This window comes from Parus major, chromosome 8 (assembly GCF_001522545.3).
Source record: "Parus major isolate Abel chromosome 8, Parus_major1.1, whole genome shotgun sequence".
Taxonomy (NCBI): domain Eukaryota; kingdom Metazoa; phylum Chordata; class Aves; order Passeriformes; family Paridae; genus Parus; species Parus major.
Genome location: NC_031777.1, coordinates 9182130 through 9194642, shown reverse-complemented (window position 1 = coordinate 9194642; position 12513 = coordinate 9182130). Strand labels below are relative to the sequence as shown.

Here is a 12513-nt window from a genome sequence, read left to right as displayed (position 1 = left end):
CAGACCACTTGTGCTTCAATCATTAAGATTTTCTAGAACAGGATTTCACTACAGAAAACTCAACAGTTTAAACTGATAATAACACACATGCTTATATTTATTTCTTTTGTTTAGGAGTCAAGATCAAAACCTACCTTAAAGTTATTGCATTATTTTCTGTTAATTTTTCACCTTTCACTCATCTTACAAAAACATAGGGAATGGGAGCACAAAATGAAGAAGCAGAAAAAGCAGCTTCAAAACCTGCAAGTTTACAGTTATTTCCCCTTTCTTGGTTTTCAGGAGTAACTATAAAAAAAAGCTCAGATTTTATTTTATTCTTTTCTTCAAAGGGCTGCTGGGAATAGAATTCAAATTATCAGAGGTTCCCTTTCTTATTTAGGGCCACTGACTGACCCTAAGAAAAATGTATTGAGGCATTAGATGTATTTGTTTGAAATACTTGATATTGAAATTCAAACCATTCTTGAAGCAGAAGTCGTAACAAGAAGGATTTGTGACAGGGAATCTACAAGATTTACTTTGAAGAAAGAAAATGTGTGTTTAAGAGACCCTCGAACCTTCAAAAGAACACCTCCTTCAAAAGGCTCCACCTCACAGCTATAAGGGATTTTCAGAAGTTAATATATTTACATAAAGTGGAAAGACTTGCAAACTGTACAAGGCAATTACTGGAAACAGTGATGTAGTATTGAACAAAATGGTCCTGATTTTCCTTGGGTTTTTTATTCAAAGAAATTCATTATTTCTTTAATCTACACTAAAACTATAGACCAAATCCTGTAGTTCTTACTGAAAAAAAAAAGTAATTTTACAGGCCTCCTGCTGGTCGTGGTGCAAGGAAATGGAATACTCCAGTCAGGTGAAGGACAAAAAGAAAAGGAACTTGAAAATGCAGTCCATATGAAAGAAAACTGTATTTCAAATGCACCAAATAAACACTAAAGACCTATTAGTGTGTATTTGAGCAGCTTTTTCTGACATTTATAAGATTATACCGATGTCTATTCAGACACATATATATGCTTGTATATTCATGCACCATTCCAGACAGAGCTACCCCAATTACAAGTCTGGCCCATACTTCTTAGTTTTAGTTAGAATACATTGAAACCAACACACTCTGCTACCATCAGCTAAGACTTCCCTGAGACAGGAATCTATGGTGTCTTATTGCTGCATGTTTCAAATCAGCTTTATAAACTTATTAAAATTATATTTCAGGAAGAGAGGGGTAGAACAGCTAGAAGACACATACATAGCAGGTCTAGCTGGGTAGTTCAAAGAAATCTATGGATTTATTTTGTTGGGATTTTCTTTTATTTTAAAAATATTTTTCCCCTTCTAGTTTATGAACATCTGAATCCCATGTTTATGTTTCTCCTTACCTCTGGAATCATCCTGAAGATGCTTCAGAGAGAGAGGCAGAGACTTAAAAATTATTTTTCCAACAGTGTAGGACTGGCAGAGCTTTTCATCAACATTGCTGTGGACATGATGCATGAGCACATGCATACACCAACCACCATACATCCACTGAAGATTCTTCCCTGATCCATAACTGCCAGTATCACTGAAAAAAAATTCCACACTGCAAAATATGGTAGAATGAATATGAGTGTCTGGTATTTTTGTATGGGAACTCTCCAGACTTCATTAAAGAATTTTTTTCCCACTAAACACTGCAGTATCATTCAGCCTACACACAATAATATATTTTAATCAGGCAATGATTGCCCATGTGAATCATTAAAAAAACACTATGAACACAGACAAAGACCCTTTAAGTAATTAAAGTTAAAATGTGGTATGTTTATTCACCAGTGGGCGGCACGGGGATTGTCCCCAAAAGGCATGACTGCCCCAAACAAAGTTCTCTTCCCTCTATTTATTTTCCAAAATCTTACATACAAAACACATGCATAACCCCAGCACCTTCCATCCCCATTTAGTATTAAAATGAAGCTCTTAGTCCTTCACGTGTGCACAATTCTTCTCTTGATTTGGGTTGGTGGTCTCAAATTGGGTCAGTGGTCTTCAAAGGGTGAAGTCAGGAAAGTCTTCATCAGATCTCTGTGACCCTCTGGCATGGTCCAAGGCCCCCTGCTTGGTGAGTGATTGGTATAGAGTCCATGTGCTGGCCATTGTTCTCACTGGTTTCAATCTGTTCTTACAATGGTTCACTTACTCCACTTTCTTCTATAAACAAGTTCATAATAGTAAACAATATAACAATTAGCTCTGGCTTAAGCATCTAATAATCATTAAGTTACCATTTGCTTATCTGATTTACATCTTGATCATTATAAATTGCTTCTCTTAGCTAAAATCTTAACTCTTCAAAAATCATGATTCACATGAGGTAAAAACACACAACAAGTAAGATAAGACTACACAGTATCTGAATTCATTTTCATTCACCTCCTTTAGTAACAGGGAATCTATATTTAAACAAAGTTTTTTATTCAGTTTTGAAACTATCTTAGATAATTCAAATGCATTAGTGACCATCATTCAGTTCCAAATAAATCAATCACTCTAGTTAAATACTTGAGACTGTTAAAAATCATGTTGTATATATGAAGAGGAAAAAATATAAAAATCATTTTTTCTACACATTCACCCCTCCAGAATGCATCTCCATTGACCAGTGTGGAGCAATTTTCTGAACCTCAGTAAACTGAAAATTAAGCTGGGATATCAAACTAAAATGAGGTTCATATTGCTCAGTGTATCTCTGTCTGAAGGAAAAGCCTTAATTTTTGTATGCCCAGCATACAAAAGCTATGAAAGAATTAAGGGTCTGTAGCAGCAAAAACTACATAGCTGACCAGGAAGATTACAGACATAAGCATCTCCTAATTATTAGGACAGCTCTACATAACTTAGCATAACTAACAAGATAGCTCTGAAATTCTAGGACTTCAAAATGACATTGCCTCCTGTTGGATGGTGAATTCTGAAATTTTAAAAGCAAGGCAAAGGCTTCCATTTATGCCACTCTGGAGTGATCCTGTTTCCTATTCATATGGAAATCTGAAACACTTCTGCTGTGAAATATTCTATTTCATCTGGTTTCCTCCAAACCAAACCTACTTCCACCTCACCTAAAACTCTGAACTTTCAGACTCTATGTAATCACTGCAGTAAATGCAATGAAATCTTCAAGCCATTTCCCAACACTTAGACTTTCTTTGCTGGACTTTTAAAGCCTGTTGCTGTATGGTTGCTGTGCAGAGGCTGTGATTCAGTAACATGACCGAAAACCATGAGCCTGAAAACATTTAACTGAGCTCTTGGTGATTGCAGGGGAAGAAATACAGCCTCTAAGGCCTCTCCCTTTTCCCACATGGGTATTAGTGCAAGTTAGAGTACGCTAACTCTAGCAGATACAGCCTAGATGTATGCAGCAGTTTTTCCTCTTTATCCTCTTGAACAAGCCTTAGAAATTAAACTTCACCACTTTTTCTCCACTGCTACCTGCAGCTGCTAGTCAACCTGAGAGACATCATGGGGTGCAGGAAAGGACTGGGTCATCTCTGTATCCTCTCTGGGCCAGGACACAGACAGGCTGTCCACAGATTGCAGTAGAAGCCATGTCATGCCATAGCACCCATGGCTCTTGACCCTGCAGGCTGACCTCTTTGCTGCTGCCTTAGGGGTCAAGCAAACTGCTGGTAGACGTGGAACTAAAATATTTCCATTCTCAAGGAGGTGAGCTCAAAACATGTTCCTGCAGAGAACTCTGGGGTTTTCCCTTGCAAAATTATTTTTTAGGTCAGCCTTTTTGTTTTCTAAAACAAACAGATCCTTTGACAAGGTAGGCTGCAAAGCTGCCATGAAAATTTGTAAGCCAAATAACAGGATAACACACACCTAACCACAGGCATAAGCATATGTTCATGCAAACCTTTGATTTGCTGATAACAACCTTACCAGATACTGTCTGAAGAAGGGGAAAGTTCCCATAGCCAAGTCATCCCTTTATATATTTAACCTGCAAACTTCAAAACAGCAAAATTTTATATAGAGGAAGTCAAAGTTATCGTAAAGAGTCAGGTTTCTGAACTTCTTACCATCAGCTCCCCTCCCACTCTTTAATTCACATACCTATTAACACAGGTTTCTGTGCTGTAGAGCCTTGTTATTTCTTCAGTCTCATCAATGCTTACAATAACATGTGTTTCACATACTGTAGAACTACAAAAACAGAAATGTGAGAGATGAAGAAAATACTGATATCAAACAGTGAGAGGAGGAAATTTATACTTCGAAATTTCAAGGAAAGGATAGTGCTTTACCTGTAAGAGTTCAGAGCAGTCCCCAGGGTAACAGCACACACTCCTGTTGGTTTTTTTTCCTGGAGTACATGGGACTTAATATGCACTTTATGAAAAAAAATCAACCTGTTCCTATTACAGCCAGTTTGCACAACATCCATAACACTTGACACTGTTGCATTTATTTGACACATGCAGGTGAGCACCTGCCCCCCATGCCTCACTGAAGCTCGCAAGGAGAAAGCTACTACATCTACCCCTCTTCTTCCCATGTGAGATTCATTAACAACACATCTGTAGGAGCCAGCAAAAGGGCTGCAGCCTGCCCAGGGGTCACTCAGCATGAGGCCCCGGGCAGCAGCACGGAGAGAGAGCTGGCACGGGCAAAATGCAGGCACGGCTGCTCGTACTGCCACCACAGCTTATTTCATAAAGGCAAAGCTGGTTTTGTTCTGAAGGCAAAGATGAGTCAAGTGGCCAGAAAGAGGCAGAAAAAGAGTAATTTCTGAGACTCAGTACTTTGCATACAGTGTTCACCCTACCTCAAAAAGGGAAAGAAGTGAAATGGACAGATGACCTGCTGTAATGTTGTGAATTCTGGGACACATATATATAATCATCTCTGCTATTAAGAGGAGGATCTCAGGTGGTTTGGAAGGGAAAAATCCAGTAGGGCACACTGACAGAATAAAAGCTATTACTTCTTAGCCTTTTACTAAAGAATTTCAGTGGATTTAATTTAATTTCAAGAGTTTTGAGAGCCAAGACAGTGTAGCCTTTTATCAAGGGTTACCATACCCATAAGCATGAAGCTGCTTTTTTTAATATATCTTTTGAGGTTTTTGAAAGCAATCATTTCTTCTTTTGAGACTTCTATTACAGTCTATGCCATGCTCTCTGAGAAAGGTTTAATCCACGCTGCTTCTGCTATTACCCATAGTGTCAAAAAAGAGCAATGCAAATATTCACAATATCCTCAGACAGAAATAGAGAGAATACTTTTGTGCTTTCATAGTAGCATAATTCCAATTTTTTCTAAAAAAAAAAAGAAAAAAGAAAAAAAAATCTTTCCAGCCATTTATTTCAAAGATAAAATAGGCAGCTGTTCAGAATTGCCAAATTGATAATAATTTGCCTTTATTTTTGATTCCAGCAGCTCTTATCAGACCACATATTTACCAGAGCATACTTTTCATGTCAACATTAACCACACGTAAATGGAGTTCCATTTAATACTAAAAATATATATATTTTTTAAGTCATTCACCTCATTCTTGTTATGACTTCAGAATAGCATAGATAGCAGTGAGGTTCTCCTTTTAATTCTGTGTGGTAGGAAAAATCCTGTGGCTCTCTGCAGGGCCAGAAAATATTCCCTGGGACAGACAAGGATCTTCCAAAATGCTCTTCTGTAAAATCTTCTGTTCCTCTTTGTTCTACCAGACAAAGTTTGACCCCTAGAACTTTTGTGCCATAACCACAGAAATACAGTGCCAACACCCCACAAAGGAGCTGTGAGGGAGGCCCACAGGGAGCTCTCCCATAGTGGCTCATGCTCCACGGTTCACCATTACAAGCGTAATTGTTGTCAGAAATGCACCTTTTCAGTCTGTTACACTTCCAGGACAATGACACCAACCACCTTTGACGTATCTTTGGATCAACACACCTTCTATTTCCCATCCCACGCCAAGGAGAACGCGGCTACGGCGCAGTTTCGGCCGCCTCACGTTATGAGCAGCTGTTGTGACGGCCCCGCTCCTCTGCGGCGGCTCCCGCCAGCTCCACCTCCCCCAGTCCCACCGGGCACCCAGGCCCATAGCGCACTCTGGCTGCCTTCCCTCGCTGCTCCTCCGGAGCAGGCCGGGCCCGGCGCGGGGCTCCGCAGGAGGGAGCAGCGGGCAGAGCGGGGAGAGGAGCGGGGAGCTGGGAGGGAGGAGCGGGGAGAGGGGAGCGGCGGGAGGCACAGGCATGGCCCCGAACGCAGCCGTGTGGGCACCCGGGCTCCCCAAGGGGGCTGGCGCGATAGCTCGGGACAAGTTCAACACACTCTAATGGTGCATGGTTTAACTGAGCTCTGACGTTACTTGGCAAGTGTTTGAAAGAAAAACAAAAGTTATCGTGAATTCTGACCTTCTTTTCAAGCCTGTAAGAGGGATAAATGCTCTTCTTTAAAACATACAGACATCCTCACCAGCAGAATTGCCTTATGCGGAGGCAGATCCCAAATCCCTACCACCTATCAAGAGAATGGGGGGGGGGGAGAAAAAAAGTGTTTACACTGCACAAAGGCTTGACAATAAAAATCCTTCCCCTTCTAAAATGAGGAACCGCCTGAGACAGAAGACTCACTACTCTCACAGCCACATGACAAGCAAGAGAAACAACAGAGATGTGATCTAAAGTGGTGGATAGGCTAAAATTAGTTAATGATTTCTTCTGTGAAGGGAGAATAAGTTCTATTTTTATTTTTTTTAATTACACCAAAAATCTTTGAGGTCACTGGAAAGTGATGGACTAGGGATTCTTAATACACACGTGTACTAACGTAAATACATGTACATGTTAGTGTTTAGGAACACTAACTAAAAGTTGATTTTGCAAAGTAAGGAGAAAAACACCTCAGAATTCACTTTCAGAATTGTATCAGAATAACATCAGAAAAATTTACAGACTACCTTACCTAAAGCAACTTCTACTCTAGTCTTAAGAGAAATGTTACCAGTATATCTCATTTTTTTCCACCCCATCTTTTCTCTCTTACCTTTCCAAATAAAGCCTTTCTTCTTCCTATTGAAGTATTAATATTTTCACTACAAGAAAGGAAATTCGTATTGCTTTTTCTCATTTTCAGTTTAAGCTGGTGTTGCTCAGAGCTGGGATGAAATACAGTGAAATGACTAAGTAGAAAATTAAGATTTTGTTAAAAGTTAGAAAATTGATGAAACAACCTTAAGCTATATACAAAACAGCAGCACTTAAGTACAATGCAAAGGACGACAGTTACAGCTCCTCTAGGCTGCAAAGCTGAACTATTTTCTTTGTGGTGTCTTTGTTGATCTTGTGAAGTGTAATTTGAGACAGAGCTGAAATTTTCTGATATAGTACACTTGGTTTTCTTCAAGTGAATGTTGAGCTGTGACGCAGATGTGAGTTGTTGGTTAGCCTACACAGTTCAAAACATATTTATATGGCTCCCCACTTCCCCTCCCTGCCTGCCTGGGTGCACAAAAACACTGATGAAGTTACAAACTTCTTTTGGGAAAGGCAGCAGTGTGAAGAATCATAGAGAAGATGTGATGGTGCAAAAGAATGGGAAAAACAGCAAATAGCTGCACTGGGGAAAGAGGAAAAAAAGAGAAAACTTTTAAACGAAGCTGTGTGCTGGGGGTGGCTGCAACGAAGTTAATTGTTTCATCACATCTGCACCTTGCCAGCTTGCAACTAAAATTGTGCTGATAGCACACCAGTATTCGAGGTGGTGCTGAACAGGGCTTGCAGGATGTCAGGGCTTTCTCTTCTCCTCAGCTCTGTCGCCCACAGGGCTGGCAGGAGGCTGGCAGTGGGCACAGCCAGGACAGCACCTCGGGCTGACCAAAACGGTGCTGCATGTCACACAGTGCCAGGCTCAGCCACAGAACTGGGGGTTTGGCCTTTCCTCCCTCTTTGGAGGCTGACTGACTAGGCACTGGTCTGCTTGTGGGAGGTGAGAAGTGACTTCTTCTGCATCAGTTTGTGTCCCCCTACTCTTTCTCCTCATTTTTAAAACTGCTTTTTTTACCTTGACCCACAAGTTTTCTCACTGTTGCTCTTCTGATTCTCTCTCCCATGCCACTGTGGGGGAGTATGTAATCGGCTGGGTGGGGATTTGCTGGCTGAGGTGATCACACCATACAGTAAGAAAAGGAAATAACCACAACGATAATGACAGTCAAATTATAAATTAATCTGGAAGTTAGAGACACAGAAACTATGGCTTTTTTTTTCTGCTGCTTTTTCTTCTACACTTATTTAAAATTAATATTTACCCGAATTATCATATGAGCAGTGATATTTCAAACAAGGACACTTTTTTTCTTTTCTCCTGGATGTTGAAGAGATCTTTAGGAAAAGAAATTAAATATACAGCTCAAACTGTCTGTCTCTGAATGTGAAACCCCCTATGGTTGCATTATGGTTGGGTTATAAGAAACAAAACTACTTCTATTAAGACACAGGCCAAATTTAGGAAAAAATATGAGCTGCTTTAAAGTAGGTGTTCAATATAGGGTCATCAGAGTGCTATGGCATTTGAAGCTGGGGCTGTGTTGCAGACTTGGCCAGCAGTCAATAAGCTCACCCAGACACTGTGGCAGCAAGCTGCCTCTAGCAATATTTTAATATTTATTCGTCTTTGCATACATTTTTGTTCTCATATTTTTCAGGCCAATGGGTGAAATTCAGGTTGCTGAGGTCAACTGTGGTGATGTCACCACAGTGAAACTGTCAGTGTCAGAAAATGCTGCAGCAAGAATCTTAGCTTGCAGACATAATTACAACTTCACTAAAAAAGGTCATAACTTTTTCTTCTAATATAAGCAAACAGGGTTTTTTAATTCAGAGAAAAGACCAGGATTTTCAGATATGAGTGATGGTTTTCACGGTATACTTACCAATTTGTGTACAAAGACCTTTTGCTATTGATGCTAACAGGAGCCCATCACTCTTTCTCAGCCTGACAGATCCTATTGCATTTGAAGGTGCTCCATTTTTATGAGGAACAGTCCCCACCATGCTGCAGGAAGCCATGCAGGTGTGCACCCTGCTTTTCCTCACTTAGGCCTTTCTAAAGCAACAAAACAAATGGCACACAGACCCCTATAAGCACCCAAGGCAGCTGCCCTGCCTGACACACTGCTGGTCCTAAGGCTTTATCACTGAATCACTGCTGCTGCTTTGAAGCTGTAGCCAGAATACAGTGTGCTACTTAGCACACATCTATCTGCACCTTGCCGCAGCAAATGCAGCTCATTTGGAAAGAATTCAGTTCATAATTATAAAAAAAGATACTTAAAAAGTGTGTGCCCTGGGAAATCCAGCCACTGAGACAATGCATGGGAGACCTTCAAGTTAAACTCGTTTCAGTGGAAACTCTGCCTGTTGCCCTCCTACATAGAGGAGAGTCTGTGCACACTTAAGCCACAATAAAGGGATGCCACAGCACTCACTATCTTTGCTGCTCAGTAGTAGGTGGATTGAGAAGGTGGTAAACTCATGCTAGATAAGGCTCAATCTGAGTTACAGCAAGCAGATTTTTTCCAAATAAAATAATCTGAATTACCTACAATGAATTCAGCCACTGGCCCGGGCCTTCCCACTGCAGAGATAAAACAGCAGCTGCACAGCCTGCATCTAAACTTGAAATGCCTGATTTAGAGTGTTTCTGCTGTTCAAGCTGTGGGTGAGCACAGAGAGCTCAGCTGGGTCTCTCATTCCTTGTAACACTCTTCAACAGCTTTGCTTTGAAGGGCTAAGAATGCCAGAACTCAGCCCATTTTTCCCTTTCTGTCAGTGGGGATAACCAGAAAAGGCTCAGGAAATTCTGGAGCCCAAGACAGATAGACAAAATGCTGAGAAGAAAAAGGAGACTTTTTAAAAAAAACAAAACAAAAAAAAATCCCCTTTTCTCTGCCCTCTTTCACTTTGGTAACACTTCTCCTGCCCCCATCATCAGTCAGCACATCAGCTTCTCTTTTCTAATTAAATGAGTGTGGAGCTGACTTGGAAAGAAAGCCAGGAACTACAACACAGAGAAGTTTCTTACTGGTTTCTGAGATGAAGTAGGAGCCTGTTTGGCCAGTCAGTGGCTTAACCTACTTTATTTTAATGAATTATCCATGAGGTGAGATACATAGAGGTGCCATGTCAGCATAGTCTGAGGTCATCACTAACATCATCAGAAAAGCTTTGAAATTAGTTCTAAGAGTTCGTGTGGAGTCTAACAAAATTTGTATAAGCACCAGCCAAAATAAATTATCATCTTTTCCCCTGCAGATGTGCACTAGTACCAGCCTGATGCCATGAGGGCAAGTATGGCATTCCACCCCACTGTATGGAAACCTGGACACAAGGAGAATAACAAATTTATTTTTTTTAAATTAAGAAAAATACTAGAAGTATTAACTGTGACATGTGCAGATGAAATGATCTGCGTAAGGAATATATATATATTTTTTCAGAATGAAAGGGCTTCATAATCTCTTGAAGATTGGATCTTTTTCCCATAAAAATTCATCATATAGAACCATTTTCTGTGAAATATTAATTAACAGATTGTTAATATCAAAATTCAAATCATTAGTGAGACCAGAATTATATCATTATAGCATTGAGAACTGCTCTGAAAATTCAAAGGGTCTCAGGCATAATGCTTTCAGCCAAGTCCAGAAATTGAAACAGTTTAATTTGCTACTAGTTTTGTAACATTTCTCACAGCAGTGAGATTTGCTTGATAAGACCCTTTGCCTGGAATATATTTTTGATGTCTGAGACGAGTCTGACATTTCAACTTCCTATTTAATTTTTAAGTAACTTCTGCTTTAAACTTCTGAGCCGAAGTTCCCTGCCCCAAGTAAACCAGATCTCTTCATTTTTTACTTTCATTTTCCACTTCTGCTTTTCTTTGCTAGTAATATCACTAGTAGCTGAATCCCAGTGGCAAATGGCTTCCTAACCCTACAGTTTCCACATTTTCTGTAGAATTGATCATCCCTTCTTCTGTGTCTGAATAAAATAAACTTCAAGGCTATGCATTAAAATCTAAAATCAGTGCCATGTCTGCTGTCCTGCAGTTAGAGTGAACCTCTGGTTTCAGTGCTGGAGATGAGCAAGCATCTCACATGGCTTCTGCACCAAGAAATAAACTCAGTGATTGATACACTGTAAGAAAGGCAGAGCTTGAGTGAAATTTGACTTTGCAGTATCACAGAACAGAAAACCAAACAAATTCCTTTTCCAGGTGTCAGTCCTGCTGTTGTTTAGGGAACTGCCAAAGACATTAATAGGGCAAGAGGCTTCACCTTCCATCTTCTCTCAAACCTAAAACTATTTGACAGGGAAAAAAAAAAATAAATACTTCATAGCATTAGTATATGTCCTCATTAGGGCCAGGTAACAACCTAGCACAAAGGAAGGAGCATGACACAGCTGCCCAGGGAAGCCCCAGAAAACGAAGGACCCTAGAGTAAGAACCATTAACAGAGCACACCAAATAATTTTTATATAAATGCATTTTATTTGTAATATATGCAGAAATTGTATCACATGTATAAATATATAACTGTGTATATAAAATTGAAGCATGAAAAAATATTTATATCAGGAGGTGATCTCTGGTCTTGGCAGAGCTCTATCAAGAACCTGTAGTAAATATACTTTACTCGTGCTGTGAGGTATTTTTTTACAAAAATTAATCTATTTTAATTATGCAACATGACAGGTCCCTCTCCTATGCAATGGCTGAAGTACCTGTAACAAGTGGGATTTTTTGTTTTTTTTAAGGAGGATTCAAAATATGAACATGCTGCTGATTCATGCAGTAGCTGACAAACCACTCTTTCCTTCTGTAGGAATGGGATGTACATTTACAGTTGTGCTCAGGCATTCATTTGCCTGTTGGGTGCATTATGACTTGAAAGTACAACCTAGCCCATTCATACCTGCCCAGAGTCTGGATCTTAGAGCTAATCCCACAGTTTCTCCCTCCATCTCATGTCCACTTACCTCCATCATGGTAGATTACAAGGCAGAGGATACCTCAATCACTATATGCTTTTTTAAACTTATTCCCCAATGAATTAATTCCTATTGAAATTTTAAAAAGTGAAAGCTCCAGTAAGTAATGTTAAGAAGCAACATTAAACAGAAGCTTACAAGCAGCTCTTGGTATTCAACCAAAATTAATTGTTGACTGAACCTGATTCTTTACTTTGAGGGGAAGTTTTTTTAGAAGGAAATGCCAAGAAAATATTTTTCCCCTTAGTTCCTAGACAAGATTGACTGTATTCTGCTTCAGAAACAAGATCCTAAAAATGTAAAAATTCCCCATTAGAATGCAAGCCGTTTAAAGTGCTCTTTTTTCTCCCCAATGTGTTAATCAGACACTTCAAGTTCTCTTTGACCCCGAGGAGAGCAGGACATTCCTTTCAGTCTCGCTGCTGTGTTTTTCTGAGTGCACTCCCCGGCCTGTGCGCCC

The 12513-nt window shown here is 39.9% G+C and overlaps 1 long non-coding RNA gene across 1 annotated transcript; it reads right to left on the bottom strand.

Annotated features, from left to right (window-relative positions):
- Positions 1-1286: 1286 nt before the first annotated feature.
- LOC107208404 lies at positions 1287-11472 on the bottom strand. Its single transcript, XR_001523198.3, has 4 exons — positions 4302-11472; positions 4111-4200; positions 3937-4004; positions 1287-2199 (listed from the first exon to the last, which is right to left on the bottom strand). It is a non-coding gene; the product is annotated as an uncharacterized LOC107208404 (long non-coding RNA).
- Positions 11473-12513: the final 1041 nt, after the last annotated feature.